General features: G+C 47.6%; 1 protein-coding gene across 3 annotated transcripts in view; it reads right to left on the bottom strand.

Moving 5' to 3' along the window:
- Hrh1 (histamine receptor H1) overlaps nt 1-17,430 on the bottom strand; it is an 87,789-nt gene that overhangs the window by 15,438 nt on the left and 54,921 nt on the right. The window contains exon 1 of one of the 3 annotated variants that reach the window (XM_021637604.2): nt 10,844-10,976. The exons of the other annotated variants lie outside the window; for them this stretch is intronic. The gene's annotated coding sequence lies outside the window, so the exon portion shown is untranslated. Of the gene's footprint in view, nt 1-10,843; nt 10,977-17,430 lie in introns of those variants that run through there. 3 annotated transcript variants of the gene reach the window in all.

Below are 17,430 nucleotides of genomic sequence, written 5' to 3'. Positions count from 1 at the left end.
CCCAATAGTCCGAAAAAAAATTGTTTTGAAGAATTGTCATGAAGTATTTCAGTGTTCAAATGTGAATGTACTTGAGATAAATAAAAGAAAATCAAAGTCTCAGGAAAAAATAGAAGTCTGAGGAAGAGCTGAGAGCTGAAAGAAATGTTTAGGGTAAAAATAATAATTGAAATGGAAAGTCCACAGATGAGGTCAACAGCAACATGTAAACCAGCTAGATGGCTAGGTCTATAAACCCAGCACTTAAGAAGCTAGAGGCAGGAGAATTGCCAGAAGTTCAGGACCAGTCTAATCTACCACAGCAAACAAAAACCAAACCAAAACAAGAAACAGTGAGTCAACTGGAAGATTAATCAATAGAAATCACTCAATTTCAACACGAGAGGCGAATGATCTAAATTTAAAATAGTAGAGCAAGCTCCACAAAGCTATGGGACTAATAAAATAGATTTAATAATATCCATGTAATAACAAGGACACAAGACTGCAAGGATAAAATATAATGGGGGCGGGGAAAACACTGCAAGATTTTTCATAAAGCTGACAGAAGGTGCAGAATTCATCCCCTTCCTCATTGCTGTGGCCCAATGCTTGACAGAAACAACTAACGGAACAAAGGTTTGTTCTTGTTCATGGTTTCAGAGGAATTTTAGTACCTCAGAGCAGGGGGGAGGAGCATGGTGGGACAGCTCCCTGGAGGGAACCACACAGGCTCGTTCACATGGTGATGACACCAGTGAGACTCCATCTCCTAAGGGTTCCAGTGCTGCAACGGGGGGACAAGCACCCACTCCATGAGTTTATGGAGGAGAATTTTACTTCATGAGCTTGTGAGATTCGAGCCATCACATACTAGACCCAGCAAATCCAGAACGGGGATACAGATCTGATATCTCTTCGCAAAGACACACAATAATTAAATTACTCGCAACAAAGGACAAAGGAAAAAAATCTGGAAAGCCACTCAAGGAAACAACATCTTAGTGTAAGGAGAACATCACTTCTCAACAGAAAACACAGGGAAGAAAGTTTGTAGTGCCGTTCAGGGGTGGACAGAAAGCAACGAGCCCAGAATCTTAGTGAAAGAAACCAACCTGCCCTCAGATAAAGAACTTAAACAAGACTTTCATGCTGGAAACAACCACACCGTGATGGAAAAATAAAAGATCTAAGCGAATGGAGACACCCAGGGCTCACAGATCACCAGGTTCGGCACAGTAAATAGTTCCCCAGTGAGGTGTAGATTTGATATCCCTACTCTTAGTTCACAGGGAGAAGCCTTACATCCATGCTGTTCCAACGGAGTGGAACTGACCAGCAAGCAGTGTTGTGGGATATTTGGTCCCCTTGTGAACCCCCAAAATTGTGAACTGTAAAACCCTACTTCTTGTTTTAAGCCCTATTACACATCTTTATTCCAAGAACGTTTTATTGTAGACAGGTGATTTCGGTGTGGTTCATCCAGCCCTAGCACACACCTTTTGTCCAAGTTTTAATAAAGTTAATCCTGGGTCAAGAGGTGGAGCAAGAAACCAGCTGACAGGGATTAAAGAGTAGGAGGGACTTTGAGTTGAGGGGCATTTAAGACATCCCGGAGAAGAAGAAAAACCTTTCAGCTTAAGCTCCGGCTTTAGTTTCAGCTTCAACTCCTCAGCTCCCTGGCTTTTTGGGCTTTGAGCTAGCAAGCCTTTGGCCTTGGGTTTTTTGGCCTTTTCCTCCTGGGCTGTCAGTTGAGCTTGTAAGCCTTTTGTTTTTCCTTTTACATCGGGATCTGAGCTGAGAAGAAAGGTCAGCTGGGTGCTTTCTCTGCCTCTCTGAGGTAGCAGGTTTTCATCCCAGCATCTGGCTCCTGAGTCTTTATTGGTAAAATAGAACAGTTGGGATTTTAATTAAAAAAGAAAAGAAAAAAAAAGCAGTTCCCAGACAGGACAGAAGTGCTGAGGCACTTTAAGAGCAGAAAGGCTCTTAGCTAATGGTATTGAAGTATCCGTGAGCCCTCAGGCAAAAGAGCATGAACCTTGACCTCAGCCTAATGTTGGTTTACATACTGAACTGTAAACTATGACACCATAAAACTTTTATAAACTTATAAGCTCCAGCACTAGGCTGGGACATCTCAGACTTGAGGTCAAAAACGGGACACTGAAAGGAAAAAAAAAAATGACAATGGATTTCCTCAAAATGCTAAATAAACTTTACCAAAAAAAAACCTTGCTAAGAGTAGCCAATAACAGCATATGTGCAAGCTACATAGCCACCAATGGGTAAGACTTAGCTCTTGCAGGCTACTGTGGTTCATGCCTGTTGGCCCAGCACTAGGGAAGCAGAGGCAGGAGGATCAGAAGTTCAAGGTCACTATGAATTTGAAGTCAGTCTAGGTGATATGATATCGTGCCTCACAAACCAAACCAAATCAAAACCAAAACCAAATAAACTATCAAAACTCAACCAGTGACTGGAAATTTTTTTCATACAAGTCTTTGACTTGCTTGGTTAGGTTCACACCAAGGTACTTTATGTTCTTTGTGGCTATTGTGAAGGGTGTTGTTTCCCTAATTTCTTTCTCAGCCCTTTTGTCTTTTGTATACAGGAGGGTTACTGATTTTTTTTTTGAGTTAATTTTGTACCCAGTCACTTTGCTGAACGTGTTCATCAGCTGTAGGAGTTCCCTGGTAGAATTTTTGGGGTCACTCAGGTATACTATCATATCATCCGCAAATAGTGGATGATACTTTGACTTCTTCCTTTCCAATTTGTATCACCTTACACCCATCAGAATGGCTAAGATCAAAAACTCAAAAGACAACACATGCTGGAGAGGTTGTGGAGAAAGGGGAACCCTCCTCCACTGCGGGTGGGAATGTAAACTTGTACAACCACTCTGGAAAGCAATCTGGTGCTTTCTCAGACAACTAGGAATAGCGCTTCCTCAAGATCCAGCTATACCACTCCTATATATCACTGCATATACCCAAAAGAGTCTCAAGTACACAATGACATTTGCTCAACGATGTTTGTAGCAGCTTTATTTGTAATAGCCAGAAGCTGGAAACAGCCCAGATGCCCCTCAGTGGAGGAATGGATGCACAAATTGTGGTATATCTACACAATGGAATATTACTCAACAATAAAAAACAAGGAAATCATGACATTTGAAGGTAAATGGTGGGATCTGGAAAAGATCATCCTGAGTGAGCTATCCCAGAAGCAGAAAGATGTACACGGTATATACTCACTCATATAGACATATAATATAGGATAAACCTACTAGAAATCTGTACACCTAAAGAAACTAATCAAGAGCGAGGACTCCTATCCAGAAAGGCAAAGAGGATGGACATCAGAAGAAGGACAAAAGAGGGAACAAGTCAGGAGCCTGACACAGAGGACCTCTGAAAGGCTCTGCCCTGCAGACAATCAATGCAGATGCTGAGACTTATAGGCAACCTTTGGGCAGAGTGCAGGGAATCTTATGAAAGAAGTGGGAAACAGAAAGATCTGGAGAGGATAGGAACTCCACAAGGAGAGCAACAGAACCAAAAAATCTGAACATAGGGATCTTTCCTGAGACCGATACTCCAAGGACCACACCTGTAGATAACCTAAGACCCCTGCACAGATACAGCCCATGGCAGCTCAGTATCCAAGTGAGTTTCATTGTAATAGGAACAGTGACTGTCTCTGACATGAACTGATTGGCCTGCTCTTTAATTACCTCCCCCTGAGGGGGCAGCAGCATTACCAGGCCACAGAAGAAGACATTGCAGCCACTCCTGATGAGACCTAATTGACTAGGATCAGAAGGAAGGAAAAGAAGACCTCCCCTATCAGTGGACTTGGGGAGGGGCATGCATGCAGAGGGGGGAGGAAGGGAGGGATTGGGATGGGAGGAGAGAGGGAACCACAGGGGGGATACAAAGTGAATAAAGTGTAATTAATAAAGAATTAAAAAAAAACTCAACCAATAGACCAAGCAATCCAGTCAGAAGACAGGAAAATGCTATGCGGAAACCTTTCACACACACACACACACACACACACACACACGCACACACACCACCACCACCACCACCACCACCACTGACCACAAGGGAGATGCAAATAGAAGCCACAGGAGACACCACCGCACATCTATCAAATGGCTGAAACAAAGAACAGTGGCACAAACGCTGAGGAGTGTGCGGAGAGGCTGTACCGTGCTCCTCTCACACTCCCAATGGAAACAGGGAACCATACATAGAAGAGAGTACAGCCGTGACTCAAGAGTCCTAAACATGTAGCTCCCTACAGCTCAGCAACGCAGCCCTGATTGTCTGTCCCAGAAAAGGAGAAAGCAGTGTTCACACAAAAACCCACTCATGGATCATCCATGGCTGTAGTGCTAGTAGCCCCCCCCCCCAAATGTAGCACACCACAGAATACCACTCAGCAGTAAAACGGGAGCAACCTGGAGATTCTGGTATAGGTCAGTGGCAGGTTTTGTTTAGTCTCCCAGAAGCCCCGGCTTCCATTCTGTAGCACAAGAAGACAGGCTTGGCAATAGAGACAACAATGTAAATAATGGCCTGATGAGAGAGGGCCATCTCCAAAGGCTGTTTCCCATGTGATTGTTTATACAGCACCTTTGAAGGCATCAAATGAAAGATACAGGCAACAGACGAGTGACCTCCAGAGGCAAGGGATGCTGGCATGCTGCACCCCGATGCAGTGATGTCAGCGTGCTGGCTGTGATGTTGGGTGAGAGCTTTTCAGGCTGGTCCCACAGAAGGAAACTGGGGAAACAGACATGGGATCATCCTGCATGCTTTCTTTGCCCTGGATCCTGGGTCTCAAGCAGCCCAAACCCTTTATGTAGTTGAGGATGACTTTTGAACTACTGAGCCTCCCGTTTCCACCTCCTAAGTGCTGTAACAACGGGTGTGCATTAGCAGCCTGGCTTAAGCTCGTGCTTTTGAGTTTCCCGCTACACACATACTCTGGAGCTCATCTTAAAATGCCTCCCTAAGTCTGGGGTGCTGAATTTGTCTCGTGGCTGGCACCCCACTGACACTCATGCCACTGGCTCACCTTGCAGCCAGAGCTTCTGCACAATGCTTGTGTTTAGACTGAGATCCGGGGAAGCATCAAGGGATGGAGAGATGAAAAGAGAAGAGTGAACGCGGATAATGAAATACTACTCCGCCATAAAAAAAAACAACATCCTGTGGCAGGTTGTAACTGGAAGACAACAGGTGAGGGAAATAACCTAGACACAAAAAAGATCAGAATTTTTTTTTTATCACAAAAAGATAGCTGCATGCTATCTAGCATGAGCTAAAAATAGCACTCTGAATGCCAGGCAGGGATTACTCTGGGAAGGGGGGGTGGCACAGGGAGGTTGCTCACTGGGTCTGAGGCACAGTGCTTCCAGAGCAACTTAGAGAGCAGACCGGCTCACGAAGAGCAAGGCCCTCTCCTTCAAGAGTCACCACAGAGAGGAACTAGAAGGCTCTATACAGCACAGAAAGGAGGAGGAAACGGGGAGGGGGGCATGTTAAAGTGCATGTGGTGAAAATGTCATGCTCTGCCATGTGTGTGTAGTTACTACATGCTAACTGGAAAGGCTTGGCATTCATGTAGGGAGATAGGGGTGCTCACCACCCTGGCTCAGTGGAGACACATTATATATGTGGAACCCTTTGTTACTCTCCGTCCCACAGGTACGCACAAGTAAGATGAGAATGAAAGTAAAGAAATCTTCATTTCAAAATATGATAATCAATAGAGAGAGAGAGAAATTACCAGGACCATAATAAAAAGATACACTGGGCCCAGTTCTGTGGAAGAGTCCAGAAGGTCTAGCCTGGCATTTAGAATTCTAGGTTTTAATCTCTTGCCCCCCAGTAATTACAATGCCAGGTTTGGGGCCAAGCAATGAGGTGTGCCTCCTGATCCCCAATTCTTCTGGAAACAAGCTCCCCGAGGCTCCAGGGCAATAACTGAGGCCACAGCTTCTTGCCTTCATTCCCAGTGATTTCTTTGTCTAAGCACTAGGATAGGGCACTGAGACCAGTGTCTGCTGATGTGCCTGTCCGTGGTTCCTGCCAGTGTCACTCCTGGGGATCTGCTCTAGTTTTCCTGGCAATGCATGGATACTGCCCCCCAACCCACCCACTTCCTTCTCCTGAATAAAAAGGTTGATGGGTCCAGGCTTAGATTTAAACTCAGGTTCTCTCAGGCTACTGCAAAGCTCTGCAGCACAATGGCCTGCTTCTATCCCACATCTGCCAGCTTCAAAATTTCAACAATCACAAAGCGCCAATTTTGGGGGGCAGGAGAGAAAGCTCAGTGGTTAAGAGCACTGGCTACTCTTGCAGAGGACCTGAGTTCTACTTCCAGCATCTACATGACCGCTCACAACCATCCGTAACTACAGTTTCGGGGATCTGACGCCCTCTTCTGGTGTGTGTGAACATTACACGTGCATGTTGTGCAGGCACACATGCAGGGAAAACATGCACACACATTTAAAGCATCACAACAAAATAAAAGGCAATTTTCCCAGATCTGTATCTACCTCTCCTTCCATCACGTCCTCTTATTGTTAATTTTACTGGATCTGTGTGTTGTTTTACTTTATGTATTTTGTAAAGATCCTACTTTTTAAAGCACTTTCCTTAATTTCACTAATAGAAAGCTACAGAAATGCTAAGAGTCTACGATGTCACTCTTGTGTGGCTTCTGAAGACACTACCGACAGAGGCATGAAGGAGAAGGAAGGTTCAAAGAGGCTGGGGAGGAAGGGAAGGAGTGGAGGGGACTGCCACCAGGCGCAGCCTCACATCGGGCGAAGATTTCTACACACAGTAGGGCAGACGTGCGGAAGGAGGTTCTGCAGAACAGTCCCAAACAGCTGGCCGAGAAGATTCTGAGTGCCAAGAACCTCTGAAGGGTCAGTGATAAACTGACAAGATTACAGACCTGCTGCTTAGCATAGCCAAACACCATCTTCCACCCTAATCATGCACAATTATTAGTTGCCAGTTAGAAAAAAAAATTCATGCAAAGACCAGGCATGGTTTTTGTCTCCCGTGGAAGCATTCCATAGGCCTGAACGTGACGACAACAGGAAAATGTGACTGAATTCTAACAGATTCCAGCTATCAACTGTGGAAAAGGCTCTGCCTTGAAGAAGGAAAGAAAAGCCTGTGTAAGAAGGATGTTTTTTACACACACACACACACACACACACACACACACACACACACATCCCAGAGCTATATTTAGACGTTTCTGTTAGTAAATGGGGGGAAGGGGGGAGCAGGGGAAAGCTGAGACAGGAAGATCTCAACTTCACAGTGGGCCTAGGCAATGTGTAAGGCAGAGTCTCAAATTTTTTTTTAATAAAGATTCATTTATTTCATTTTATAAGCATGAGTGGTTTTTGCCAACACGGGTGTTTGGGCACTGTGTCCATGCAGTACCCACAGAGGCCAGAAGAGGGTAGTAGATCCCTTGAAATCAGGTTCTGGTCAGTTGTGAGCAGCCTTGTGGGTACTGGGAATTGAACCTTAGTTTTCTGCAAGAGCAGCCAGTGCTCTTAACCACTGAGTTGGGAGCACTTTGCCAGTGTGCACAAAGCCCTAGGTTTGAACCCCAGTACTGAAAGAAAGGGGGAGAAAGAGGGAGGGTGAAGGGGAAGAGAGAGAAGAGAAGGAGAAAGGAGAGAAAGGAAAAGGAAGGGAGGAGAGGAGAGGGGAGGGGAGGAGAGGGAAGAGTATTTGCTGCTCAAGGATAAGGAAATGAGTTCAGATCCCAAACAGCCACGTTAAAAAGCCGAGTGTGACTGTCCAACCCTAGCACTGAGAACAGGGAAGCTGAGACAGAGGATTGTTGTGGCTTACTGGCTAGCTAGCCTAGCAGGGGGTTGGGGGAGGTTCCATGAGAGACCATCTCAAAGGGAAAAGGTGGAGAGTTATGAGCAAGACACCTGGCGTCCTCTTTTGGCCTCAGCACCAGTGCACATGTATGAGCTCACCTGCATACACATTCACACGAACACGCAGGCGCACACATACTCACATACAACAGTATCAGTGATAAAAATATCATTAATAATAAAGGGTTCAGGAATAGCTCAATAGGAAAATGCTTTCCGAGCATGTGCAAGATCCTCTTCTCCAACGCTGGAGAGAGGGGATGGCAGGAAAAGAAAGAAGAGTGAGAAACAGAAGGATGTCAATGGGCTTCTGTTCATCCTAGAAAGCCCATCTTGAATTTTCTCTCCATTCGTTTATTTGATGAATGTGTCTGTGTGCACACGGCACACAGAACACGTGCATGTTCAGTTCCCTCCTTCTACCCTGGGGTCCCAGAGGCTGAACCTAAGTAGTCAGGCCTGGCAGCAAGTGCCTGCACCTGCCGAGCCACCCTGAAGCCCCACCCACCAAGCCCAAATCTTCAAAGCTCCTTTCCCTTCAAGCTTTCCTCTGTCCTTCAGTGGGCTGCGAAGTGGGCTCAGAAGGTGCCGGGGGGAAGTATGGAAGTGAACCGTTCCTTTCTGGGGCTTCTAGTGGAACTATTTTCATAACTCAAGTCGAAGTCCTGAGCGCTAACCATCATTCAATGGAATTTCAATTCTCTATTCAGGCTTTTAACACTCTGCTACTGAATGAATGCATGCATGCATGAATGAATGAAGTCACATGGACTTCTGTCCTCACATGAGCAGGGAAAATGAGACATTTGCTTGCATCTCCAGTACCTGGCCCAGTGGCTGCCAGCCTTGCCACTCTTGATGTCACACAGGGCACTTTCAGAAGGACTGTGGCCTGAGTCCTTCTTAAGGACCTCATAAGTCCTTCTTGGGACACAATTGAAAACCTTCCAGATGGCTCCAGTGTAGCCCAAGACTGTGATCTGACAGCCTAACCCCACGCCCAGGCAGAGAGGCCCAACAGTGACCCCCGAGCTTGGCTCATTCAGCTCAGACTCAATGCCATCCATTGTAGGGTTTCATGTTATGCTAATTCATTAATATATTCAGGAACTATTAATTAAACAGTAACGTGGTAGCAGGAGCTATGCTTGGCTGAGCTGCTGGAGATGGGACCACAATCAAGTCTCCCACCTCTCTCCCTGGTCCCTTGGGCACTAGGGACCGTGGGGGCCTTGTGCTACCCAGCTCTTCCAGGAACTTTCTGTCTTCTTGGTTAATTGGCCAGACTCACCAGCCATCATTTCCCTGGCTGCAAGCAGCCGACCTCGCTCACTTTGGGCTGAGTGCTGTAGCAGAGGTTACATAAGGACAGATCACATTCGCTGAAGGAGACAGGAAGTTCCTGGAGGATGGACCAAGTGCAGAATGGCCTTGACTAGGATGGCCCCACAAGCTGCAGTAAGACAGGTGAGTCAGGTGCCCTGCTGCAGTCCCGTGCAGCTAACATACCTTTCTTTCTGGGTGTGGGTTTACACACACACAAAAAAAAAAAAAAACAAAACAAAACTGTAGAAGTACCAGAAAAAGTCCTGCCTCTTAATTTCCCCACATTCTGGAGGACATTTCTAGCAGAAACTGTCAGCCTCACCTGAGAACTCTACACACAGGCCAGGCACAGCACACACCCATGATCCCAGAATGCAGGAGGAAGGTGGAACCAGGAACATTTCAAGTTCCAAACCAGTCTGGGCTCCATAGGGAGGAGACTTTGCCTCAAAAAAAAAAAAAAGAATACACCGGAGGACAGAGGCAGGTGTCCAGCCCTCACCACCAGCTGAGAGTGAAGCCTCCCGTCAAATCCTCAGCCTTTTCCTCGACGGACTGCTACTCCATCACACAGAAGCCAGATAATGTCCTTATAGCCACGACTCCAGTCACCTCTGTGCCCTGCTCCAAGCTCTTCTGGCTTTTCGTTGTCAGGTTATAATGGAAACCCAGCTACGTGTAAACGTGTGATGAGACAGTGGGCTGAGTCCACCGTCCACCCAGGGAATTACAGTCAAGAGACATTTAAGCCCGACATCAAGTTATAAGTATGCACACACAGAGAGATGCACATTTGTTCTTACACATACAGATATGGTTGCAGATACTTGAGGTCAGTAAAATCTCTGCTGTAGGGGCTGGCGAGATGCTTGGCCATTAAGAGTATGTACCCATAACCCCAGCTCGGGGGCATCCAATGCCATCTTTTGCCCTTGGCAAGCACCTGCACTCACACATGCACACACTCCCCCACAGGCTTGGACATATACGTATAATTAAAACAGAAACATCAATCTAAAACCTATTTAGCTGGTCGTGGTGGTGGACCCCTGTAATCCCAGCACTCAGGGAGGCAGAGGCAGGTGGAACTCTGTAAGTTCAAGGCCAGCCTGTCTACAAAGTGAGTCCAGGACAGCCAAGGCTACACAGAGAAACCTTGTGTCGAAAGACCCAAAACACCAAAAACCATAAAATAAAATAAAATCCCTACCGGGGACCCTTAAAGAGGCAGAGCCCTAATGTTCTGTAGGGGACCCCTCCACAGTGCCGCTTGCTCTGTCATCTGGCCCTCAAATCTCCCTCCCTTCTCTTAAAACCTCCAGCCTGCCTCAGTGTGCCCTTTTCATCATCCTACTCTTCCCTTCCACACTTCAGTCACTCTGATTCTTGGAAGGACACCAAGTCGTTGGTGAGATGAGTCAACTCGGCCTCCTCAAGAGTCTCTTTCCTTTCCCTACTCCCATTAGCAACACGAAGCCCAAAAGACAAACACATGGACTCCACTCTGTGGAGGGGTCAAGGTCCCAGAGAGAGGCTGGTCCACACAAACCTCTCAGGAGGCCTAAGCTTCTGCCCCCAGTCCCATCAAGTACGCCTTACCTGTGTCTATGCTGTTCCCTCTGCCAGGAACACCAAAGCCTTTCCTTGGCTCCTAACCCTCAGCTCTGACATCACTTCCTGCTGGGTATTCCTTGACCTCACGGGCCAGTCTCACCTACTTCCTTCTCTGGGAATTTCTCAGTTCTGTGTACTTCGGTTCTAAGCCTTGTCAAGCTGGGCTGTAATTGCTTAATTGCCAAGCAGGTTTGCTCAGACTGTGGGTGTTGACTGGATGGCTGAGTCATGTCTGGGTCCTTGGTGCCAGGATCCAAGGAGGCTGTCGCTGGGGTGTCCAGAGGCTTCAGAGGCAGCCTATATCCTGCAAAAGTGTCGCTCTCCTCTCTTCTCTGCTTGTCCTCTGGAGAGGCCTAGCCTGGCCCTGGTGCCCTGCGGGCCTGCTCCCCAAGGGGTTCTGAGCATGTCACTGCAAGCAGGAAACGGTGTCATTGTGGTGTCCAGGCAGGAAAGGCAGAAGTCGGGTCATCCTCACACCGCACCTGATCCTGTCCATGACTTCAAGGAACCTGCTGGCCCTAACCAAGTGAGCTCTGGGGTCCTGGCCTGGGGGTGGCCCCCAAAGGCCTGAGGCACAGATGTGACTCTGGCATACTTAGACAGACAACAACCTCCATGGAGCTCTGAACACCAGCAGCCTAGGGGCCCTTCCACTCCATCCTCACCTCTAGGTCTAGAGAGAACAGCCACCTCTAGGAGGCAGAGCTGGACAGCTGGTCTCCCTCGCTTCCTTGGGTGTTGAGGATGGAACTCAGGGCCCGCTGCCTGGCAGGTGAATACCCTGTCTCTGCGCCTCATCCTCAGCTCAGCCACATCCCCAACCCTGCACCATCTCTTAATTAACCCTCGGCCACGTTTTCAGAGGAGGCACAGCCACGTGTCTCTGCTCACAGTTACATGTGGAACCTCTGGGAACTGAAGCAGGGGCCAAAGACATCTCTACACCGTCGCCTCTGACACAGCCTTAACCTACAAACTAGACCAGAGAGGCTCTAAGCCTATACTCCTGGTGACACAAAGAGGTTACATGTCTCCTCTTTCCCTGACATACACTGCAGGACAGCAACTGATCAGGGCCCTTACCTTGGGCAATAACAATTCCTACTAGCTCAAGCACACTGGCCTTGCTCAGCTAGAAGGACCCAGCACTAAACAGCCTCACACTGCAGGGCCTCAGAAAGGAGGAAACCAGATGGCAGAGGGACATGTCTCCTTCCTTTTGCCTGCACTTCTTTTTTAGGTGAGGATAAATAGAGGTGGGGGGAGGGGTACTTCTCAGTCTTTGCTCACAGAGACCCATGTGTTCAACCTCATGGCTTAAGAGGCCTCATCACATTTTATCCCCCTCTTCCAACTTCTTTGTCAAACAAGGCTAGAGATGCAGTACTTGAATATGCTCAGAACCACTTGAGAAGCAGGCCTGGCCCTCCCCTTTGTCTTGGTAATGCTACTGTTGGTTCATATTGATATTTATCTAAAACAGATGAACTAGAATGGCTGTGCCCAGAGGGCAAGGTTCAGAGCCCCATATTCTGGCTGTTCCCCACCTCCCTTGCTCTCTGCCCCTCAGAGACCACTCAGAGCAGTTTAGTGATGCTGAGAGGGGCTTCAACAGTCCTCAGCACAGAGAGGGCTCCCCAGCAACATCTGCCCTTCAGTGGGCAGCCTAGAAATGGCAGCTCTTCCAGCGCACAACAGTGGCCAGGCCTTGAAGTGCTTTCAGGGAGGCAGGCAAGGCAGCTTGCTGAGAAACCAGAGGCTGGACCAATTCGGGATGGAGGGAGGAGTTCCCCAGTGCCTTCACACCACGGTGGGCAAGGAACCACTTGTCCTGTCAACTCCTTGAGTGGCATCTGGATGCAGGGCTCCTTGCAGTCAGCAGCTTGGACCACTGCACCTTCCTGCCTGCAGCTTTCGAAACGGGCTCCCCAACATTTCTCCATTGCTTTTGTTTTTTTTTTTTTTTTCCTTCCCCCTGCCTTCTGCTTTCCAGAACTCATGAAGCGGTTTGAATCTCAAGTGAACTCCCTGGGAGAGGGGAATAACTGAACAGACGCACGATAGGCTAACAGCCCATATTTGGATGTTTCAGTTAAAACTCAACCGGACAATGTGCCGGCCAACCCCACAGCAACGGTTCTGCCTCTTAGGGAAGTGGCTGTAGATGCTGGGAAGTGGAAAGTAATCATCCTTTTCACAAACGGCTCCCGGGAGAGCCTCCCAGTGCAGGGAGGTTACCATTTCAAATATCCAGCCTGTTATGACCCCTTGTCCCAGCCCAGTCCTGCTGGCCCTCACACAGGCCCTGCCTCCAGCTCTCTTGGTGCTTTCTAGTCTCTGAACCAGAGGCAAGGCTTGGAGAAGCTGCCAGAAGCCTGTAGTTCCTACTTGAGACGCTTCCTTGGAGAATCAGGTGGATAACAGGATGATTGTCTGTGGTGTGAGTGAAACCTAGGGCCCCGAAGATAGGGAAAGACTCTACCACACGACCATAGCTTCGGACTTCGTCAGAGGAAAGCCATGCCCACTGTGGCACCATTCAGAAGCAGCCAGATAGAAAAACAACTCTCCAGTCCACAACAGCCAAGAGTGGTCACAGTGTGGTTCCAACGTAAGAGATGTGATGGTCAACACTGACTGCCACTTCACAAGACAAAGAAATACTTAGGAGGCAAACATCTGTGCATATCTGTCAGGGAGCTTCTAGATTAGGTTATTAGATGTAGGAAGTCCCACCCTGTGTGTCACCACCCAATGGGTGGCAGCCCCAGACTGGATAAAAGGGGAAAGATGGCTAGGCACCAGCACTCATCTCTCTCCACTTCCCCATTATAAATGCAATGTGACCGGCTGCTCCATGCTCTCACTGCTGGACGGTCACTGCCATGATGCACTGTGCCCTCAAAGTGAGTCAAAAGTAAAGCCTCCCAGCTAGCTGTGGTAGCTCATGCCTTTAATCCCAGCACTCAGGGAGGCAGAGACACGTGGATCACTGTGAGTTTGAGGCCAGTTTGGTTTACAAAGTGAGTCTAGAACAACCAAGGCTACACTCAGAGAAACCCTGTCTCAAAGGAAAAAAAAAAAGGAAGAGGAGGAGGAGGAGGCAGAAAAGAAGGAGAAGAAGGAGAAAGAGGAGGAGGAGAAGGAAAGGGAGAAGGAGAGGGAGAAGGAGGAGCAGGAGAAGAAGAAAAGCCTCCCTTCCTTGAGCTGATTTTGTCAGAGAAAAGTAGCTCATCCACAGTGGAATCCTATTTGATCTTACTAGAGGAAAGCCATTCTACCACATGCTACCCTCAGAGGCCTTTGATCACACCATGCAGGGCCAGTTTCACAGATAGCACATTATTTTTTTTTTAATTTAAACCAGGCACAGTGGCACACACCTATAATCCCAGCACTCTGGAAGGCAAAGGCAGGAGGATTGCTGTGAGTACAGGGCCAGCCTAGTCTACAAAGTGAGTCCAGGAGAGTCAAGAAACCCTGTCTCAAAAACAAACAAACAAACAAAAACTTAAATTTAAATTTTATGTGTGCTTCTGTGTGAATATATGACACCTGTGTGCAGGTACCTGCAGAAGCCAGAAGAGAGCGCCATATCCAAGCAAGTACTCCAGCACTGAGCCATCTCCTGGGAACTAAGAGTCTACTGGTTAGACTGATGAGTTCTCAGAGAGAAAGAAGAATGGATGCAGAAGGCCCCAGGTTTAATGCCCTGATTAGAAATGGTGGAGAGAATGGGAAGCTAGCATTGAAAGGGACAGAGTTCGAGCACGGGAGGACAAAAGCATTCTAGAGATGACCAGGGGAAGCAGCTGAATGTGACCACAACTGATGTCACTAAACCACGCTGCTCAAGTGCTTAGGGATCTATTTTGTGTAATCCAAGGTAGCAGGATGTCAGGAACTCAAGCGGAGCCAGTATACCCCGGGGGTATTCACTAAGCATGAAGTCACCCTCCCTGCATGCTGCAGACACTGTATCCACTCCAGCCCTCCTACATACACTCCATCTTTCCTCTGCATCTAGGACCCAAAGACTGGAAAACCATCTCCTTATGAGAAGGAGCATTCTGAGTTAACATTCCAATGTTAAATGTGAATGTTGTTATGTTTTGTTTAATAACTGACATGGAGCCCTCTTGAAGAATATGGCCCCAGGGCTGGGCTATGGCTTCATGGCAAAGGACTTGCCTCACACACATGAGGTCCCAAGTTCCACACCCAAAGAGGACAGACAGCAAAATGATATATACAGACAGAAAACAGAAACTCAGGGAGAATGGGATGGGGGCAGCAAGCAGCTATTCCCAAGTTGCTATAGTAACCTTGACCTGTCTGTTCTGAGCTTGCTGTAGTGACCTTGAGCACATCTGTTCTTTGGAGTTCAGCCCAGGCTGTGGGAGAGTGGACAGGTTCGAGGTTTAAAATTAGGAAGGAAAAGCCAGCTTGACTTTGACACACAGGGTGACAGAAACCAATTTACTGTCTCAGCTGTGTGTTGAGCACGTATCTTCACCTGCAAGGGCCTATGGGAGGATGCACCTCTTGTTTGTCACTGCTTCCCAGGGTGATCACAAGTCCAAAGCTTATTCCTACATGCTTCTGTTGCAGCGATCAGGTCACTCAAACTCAGGATCCCTGTTCACACTGGGGCCTGGGATTCATCAATACAGAGGCACGTGACTTCAGATGGAGGCCACTTTTTCAGGGTGTCACAGGTCAGGCTGGAGCTAATGTGGTATCCTCATACCAAATCCTCTCTGTGCTACCTAATCAGCAGTGCTTGCTCGGAGTCAGACGTGGAGCCTGAAGACTTCTCTGCATTGTCTTATTAAGTTCCCGCCACAATGCCAAGAGGTAATTACTGTCATAATTAGTCTTCTAGACAGGAAAGCGAGGCGTGGAGAGGTTAAGCAGTTTTCTGAAGTCATGGAGCTGACAAGGGGCCAAATTTGGATTTGGATCCAAGTCCCTGTGATGACTGTTTGTATCCAACACTCCCTTCCTTACTCCAAAGGTTGACTTTGTTTTGTTTTTTAACAAAACATAAATGTTGCACAAATGTAAATTCACAGATTATTATAAGATGAAGACCTGGAAAGAAATGTTTGGCATCCCTTCTCTCCCACCTATGGCTCCCGCAAGTGGCAGCTATTTTGACTTTAAGGACTTTTAAAGTCTGTAAAAATGGACCCCAAAAGACTGGAGAGATGGCTCAGTGGGTAAAGGGCTTGTTGTGCAAACACTGCGGTCCCAGCATTCCATAAAAGCCAGCCATGGTGGGTGGGCCTGTGGTTCCAGTGCTGGGAAGCCAGCTGTGGTGGATGGGCCTGTGGTTCCAGTGCTGGGAAGCCAGCTGTGGTGAAATGTACAAATGACCCCCCCCCATGCTGGAAAAGTGGAAGCAGGTGGATGCCTGGGGCTGTCTGCCTAGTGAGTCTACTTGATTGGTGAGATCCAGGTTCAGTGAGAGATCCAGCCTCAGAAAAATAAGATGGAAAGCACTAGAGAAAGACATCCGACCTCAACCTTTGGCTACCACACATGCCTGTGCACATACATGACTATGTACTCACACACACAAAGGAAGGAAGGAAAATAGGAAGGAAAGAAGGAAGGAAGTAAACAGGGAAGGAGAGGACCCCAAGACTCTACATTTCTGCCCATTTAAGGAGACTTGATAAGCCTTTTTAATTTCGGAGAACAGTGCAAATGCTGGTAAGGAAGTCCTCACCAGCCCGGCTGTCTTATATTCCCCTGCTCTTGGAACTGGTTGGCACCTCACACAGTTATCTTTTTCTTTGTTCTCTTAAAAACTTCTTTAAAAAAAAAATTGTAAGCTCTTCGACATCAAACTTGCCCTCCTCCCCCTGTAAACACTCTGTTCAGCAAGGTTATGTATTCATATGGCACAGCCGGTTTCCAGAACCCAACACCTTGAATAACTGAGATTCCACATTTACTGAATAACTTTCCATGCCCCAGCTCCTGGCAACCCCACTCCATTTCCTTCTCTATGAGTCTGACTGCCTCACGTATGTGGAGCTACACAATCCTGGTCCAGCTGGGACACACTGGCTTTATTATTCTCTTACATTTGTGTGTGTGTGTGTGTGTGTGTGTGTGTGTGTGTGTGTGTGTGTGTGAGTGTGTGTGTGTGTGTGTGTGTGTGTGTGTGTTATGCCATGCCATGGCATGTATGGGAGCATCAATTCTGTCCTTCCACCATATAAAGTCTCAGGGATTGAACTCAGATTCTCCGGCTTGGCAACCAGGGCCTTTACCTGCTGATCCATCTCCACTGGCTCGTGACAGGCTAGTTTTACAGTCTCCCCACTTTGCAGCATGTGGCGGGGTTTTCCTTCCACTTACAGGCTGCGGAGTGATATTTTATTACACCCAGTTACAAGACACCTCTAACCCTGGCACTTGGGAGGCTGAGACGGGAGACTCTAAGTCAAGGCCAATCTGGGCTACCTAGCAAAGACCCTGGCTCAAAAAGCCCTGAAAAACAACAACAAAATTAATAACCATAAACAAAGAGAAACTGAAATGTATCTGGAGATCTTGAG

The sequence above is a fragment of the Meriones unguiculatus genome, chromosome 5 (genome assembly GCF_030254825.1).
Source record: "Meriones unguiculatus strain TT.TT164.6M chromosome 5, Bangor_MerUng_6.1, whole genome shotgun sequence".
Classification (NCBI taxonomy): Eukaryota; Metazoa; Chordata; class Mammalia; order Rodentia; family Muridae; genus Meriones; species Meriones unguiculatus.
Note: the sequence above shows the minus strand (reverse complement) of the source record. Positions and strands in the feature narration are given on the sequence as shown.